Source organism: Struthio camelus, chromosome 28 (assembly GCF_040807025.1).
Source record: "Struthio camelus isolate bStrCam1 chromosome 28, bStrCam1.hap1, whole genome shotgun sequence".
Classification (NCBI taxonomy): Eukaryota; Metazoa; Chordata; class Aves; order Struthioniformes; family Struthionidae; genus Struthio; species Struthio camelus.
Genome location: NC_090969.1, coordinates 5,687,584 through 5,692,467, shown reverse-complemented (window position 1 = coordinate 5,692,467; position 4,884 = coordinate 5,687,584).

Genomic DNA, 4,884 nt, shown 5'->3' with positions numbered 1-4,884 from the left:
ACCTTGATTGGGTGGGTCAAGCACCCTGTGAGTCACTGCTAGGCAGAGGCCTCTAGAAGAGCCAGGCCTAGAGCACAGTGAACAGAGGCAGCAGTTTGTGCAGGAGGCACCTTCCATTTCTGGTAGTGGTGTGTGCTTCCTCAGGTGTGGTCATGACATGCTGCAGAGCACCTTCCCCAGTGGCTGCTGGAGTTGCTGCATCACCTGTGTCTGAAGCTTCAACCCAGACAGACCCTCTGACAGCAGATGCAGCTGTAGAGGTGTCAGGCTGCAGGGAGTGCCTGGGGCCTCTCTGTGAGGCCTGGGCTGACAGTCAGCTCTCCTGCAGAAGGTGTGCTCTGGTTGATCAGTTGTATTGGCAGGTAAAGGAGTCAGGCAGGGAGGAAGCCAGTAGGCTGTGCAGCATCCAAGAAGATGAGTAAGAGATGGGCGGGGTATTCTCGGAGACTGTGCAGCTCCAGGAGTCCCCACCCCGCACTGCAATGGAGTTGCTGGAGGGCTCTGTACCGTGTGAAACAGTACATCATAACACTGTTGAAGAAGGCTGGAAAGTGGTCACTTCTTGTAGCAGGAGAAAGGCTCTTGCTCCCCCTCAAGACTTGCCCTTGAGGAACAAGTTTAGTGCCCTGCAGGCTGAGGAGGAGCTGGGCATGACTTCAAGGGAAGCTACTGGCCTGACAGACCTGACAGACTGGCCATGCGGGAACACCCGGAAGAAGTGGCGAGTAATTGTTGTGGGTGACTCCCTGCTGCAGGGGACAGAGGCACCTATCTGCTGACCGACCCTCTTGTCTAGAGAGGTTTGCTGCCTGCCAGGGGCTCGAATAAGAGATGTCATGGAAAGACTGCCAAAGATCTTCTTATACCTCTCCTGAGAGGCTGCATGCTCGATTGGCTCTCTGAAATGCCTGTACACCAATGCACACAGCCAGGGGAATAAGCAGGAAGAATTAGAGATCTGTGTGGGGTTGCAGGGCCGTGATCTCACTGCAGTTACAGAAACATGGTGGGATAGCTCACATGACTGGAATGCTGTCATGGATGGCTCTGTGCTTTTTAGGAAAGACAGGCCAGGAAGGTGAGGTGGTGGAGTTGCTCCTCATGTGAGGGAGCAACTAGAATGTGTGGAGCTCTGCCTGGAGGTGGCTGAAGAGCAAGTTGAGAGCTTATGGGTCAGGCTTAAAGGGCAGGCTAGCATGGGTGACACGGTGGTGGGGGTTTACTGCAGGCCACCTGATCAGGAAGAGGAAGTTGATGAGGCCTTCTACAGACAGCTGGAAGTAGCCTCACGATCACAGGCCTTGGTTCTCCTGGGAGATTTCAACCACCCTGACATCTGCTGGGAAGAGAGCACAGCTAGGCACAAACAGTCAAGGAGGTTCCTGCAGAGCACTGAGGATAACTTCTTGACCCAGGTGGTGGAGACGCTAACAAGGAGAGGTGTGCTGCTAGACCTTGTCCTAACAAACAAAGAAGGTCTGGTTGGAAATGTGAAGGTTGGGGGCAGCCTTGGCTGCAGTGCCCAGGAGATGGTGGAGTTCAGGATGCTGTGAGGAGGGAGCAGGGCAATAAGTAAGACCACAACCCTGGACTTGAGGAGAGCTAACTTTGGCCTCTTGAGGGACCTACTTGGAGGAATCTCATGGGGTAGGGTCCTAGAAGGAAGGCAGGTCCAGGAGAGCTGGTTAATAGTCAAGTATCACTTCCTCCAGGCTATCACTTCCTCCAGGCTCAAGAGCAGTGCATGCCTCTGAGTAAGAAGTCCAGCAAAGGGGGCAGGAGAGCTGCCTGGCTGAGCAAGGAACTCCTGGCAAAACTCCAACAGAAGAAGGCAGTCTACAGAATGTGGCAAAGGGGACAGGCCACTTGGGAGCAATATAGGGATACAGAGAAGGCAGAGTTGCTGAATGCCTTCTTTGCTTCAGTCTTTACTGCTAAGGCCAGCCCTGGGGAATTCCAGAGCCTGGGGACAAGAGGGAAAGTCTGGAGAAAGGAAGACTCTCCCTTGGTCGAGGAGGATCGAGTTAGAGATCATTTGGGCAAACCTGACATCCACAGGCCCTGATGGGATGCACCCATGAGGCAGAGGGAGCTGGCGGATGTTATTGCTAGGCAACTCTCCATCATCTTGGAAAGGTCCTGGAGATCAAGAGAGGTGCCTGAGGCCTGGAAGAAAGCCAGTGTCACCCCAGTCTTCCAAAAGAGCAAGAAGGAGGAGGCAGGAAACTACAAGCCTGTCAGCCTCCCCTCCATCCCTGGAAAGGTGATGGAACAGCTCTTCCTGGAGGTCTTCACTAAGCATGTGGAGGACAAGAAGGTGATCAGGAGTAGTCAGCATGGACTCACCAAAGGGACACCATGCTGGACCAACCTGATAGCCTTCTCGGAGGGGATGAGTGGCTGGGGAGATGAGGGCAGAGCAGTGGGTGTTGTCTGCCTGGACTTCAGCAAGGCTTTGGACACTGCCTCTCATCCCATCCTCCCAGGTAAACTCAGGAAGTGTGGTTTGGCGGAGTGGCCAGTGAGGTGGCTTGAGAACTGGCTGGATGGCCGAGCTCCGAGGGTTGTGGTCAGTGGAGCAGAGTCTAGTTGGAGGCCTGTAGTTAGCGGTGTCCCCCAGGGGACAGTCCTGGGTCCAGTCTGGTTCAATGTATTCCTCAATGACCTGGAGGAAGGGACAGAGTGCACCCTCAGCAAGTTTGCTGATGAGACTAAAGTGGGAGGAGTGGCTGACACAGCAGAAGGCTGTGCTGCCATTCAGCTGGATGTAGACAGGCTGGAGAGCTGGGCAGAGAGGAACCTCCTGAAGTTTAACAAGGGCAAGTGCAGGGTGCTGCACCTAGGGAGGAAGAACTCTAATGGGCCAGGACAGGCTGGGGGTTGACCTGCTGGAAAGGATGTCTGGAGAGAAGGAGCTGGGAGTGCTGGTGGACACCAAGTGAAGCATGAGGCAGCAGTGTGCCCTTGTGGCCAAGAGGCCAATGGGATCCTGGGGTGGGTGCATTGAGTGTTGCCAGCAGGTGGAGGGAGGTGATCCTCGCCCTCTCCTCAGCCCTGGTGAGGCCTCACCTGGGGCACTGTGTCCAATTCTGGGCTCCGCAGGACAAGAGAGCCATGGCGCTGCTGGAGAGAGTCCAGCGGAGGGCTACCAAGATGATGAGGGGCTGCCTGGAGCATGTCTCCTCTGAAGAAAGGCTGAGAGAGCTGGCCTGTAGAGTCTGGAGAAGAGAAGACTGAGAGGGGATCTCCTCAATGTGTACAAGTATGTGAAGGGAGGGTGTTGAGAGGACGGGGCCAGACTCTTCACCGTGGTGCCCAGCAACAGGACAAGAGGCAACAGGCACAAGCTGAACCACAGGAAGTTCCATCTGAACAGGAGGAAAAAATTCTGGACTGGGAAGGGTGACAGTGCACTGGCACAGGTTGCCCAGAGATGTTGTGCAGTCTCCTTCCCTGGAGATATTCAAAACCCACCTGGACGCGATCCTGGGCCATGTGCTCTAGAGGACCCTGCTTGAGCAGGGGGGTTGCACTGGATGATCTCCTGAGGTCCCTTCCAACCTTGGCCATTCGGTGATTCTTTACTCTCATAGGATTAATTGACTCAGGTGAGGAAGGTGGGATTGGTGGTTAAGGAGGTGGCCTGGTTTTAATGTGCTGCCTGTTATTTCTGCCTTAATACCCACGTTTTCTTTTGGATTGAATGACCTCAACTAAGGATGTTGCGCATGACCATGTTTTCCGCTCCAAATTGAAAGTTGCTGGATGAAAGATGCTGAAAGGATGTTGCTGGCAGTTCAGGGAGCTGGAAGATGCTGCTGCCATGCTCTGTGCATGGCAAGAACTCCTGCTGACCTCAGTGGGATTCAGACCGTGGGTTTCATCGCCTCAGAAGACTCTGTAGCTCCCAGGAGATGGCCCTGCATCAGCCTGACTGTAGGTCGTGCACTTTTTCTGGCCTCCTTTTGTTATAATGGGGTAATGCAACCAAAGTTTCTTTGCGGCAAGAAAGGCGTTTCTTTTCTTTCATTTAACTTGAGAGGAACAGTTATAGTACACTTGTCGATTAATATGAACATTTCCTTTAGCTGGGTACATTTTCCAAACATAACCAGTCCGACAGCCTGTCATGCTGCATTGCAGGTGCTATAAAGCATTTCAACTCTCAGAACCCTTCTCTGTCTACAGCCGTCTCTTTGTCTTAAGGAGACGGATAAAGCACCAATAGGCTTAGTGATGTTTTGTTCCTTTTTACTTTTAGGCAGGCAGTCTATGCTGTTGTTTGGCAGCATCTGGACCTTTAGGAGAAGCAGCTGAGAGCTGTGAAAGTGCGGACAGACCTGTAACGTGGCTGGATGCTCCTCTGTCACATAAGAGGATTATCTCTAGTTGCCTGATGTGAGGGCTGCCTCTGTGGTCATCTCCCAAGAATGTCTAGCTACTGCTAGCACTTTCCACCTGGGGACCAGGACTGTGTGAGTCTTGAGGATGTGATCAGATGCAGAGAGAAATGCATCCCGTGAAAGAGTGCTTGCTGCTTTGTTCATGAGGTAGAGGCTGGTCTGCTTAGGTGCTTGAGGTATCATGTGGAGGCAATGGCTTGTGGTCTGCCTGAGCAAGGAACGTGGTCCAAAGGAGCCTCTGGAAAGGAGAGAGCAGGCTGTGAGCTGGGGAGCTCTTCAGAGAGCTTGAAGGCTGGTCACCTCCTCTAGAATTAACTTTGAAACTGCGATTCATAGCCAGGCTGCTTTGACAGTGCCTGCCCTCACCTTGTCTGAGTGCGTTGTGCTGCTTGTGCTCCAGGCTGACTTGGGCACAAGCCCACCCTGAACTGAAAACTCGGCAGTCCCGGGGGTGTAGCAGTGCACCCAGGCTCATCCCCCT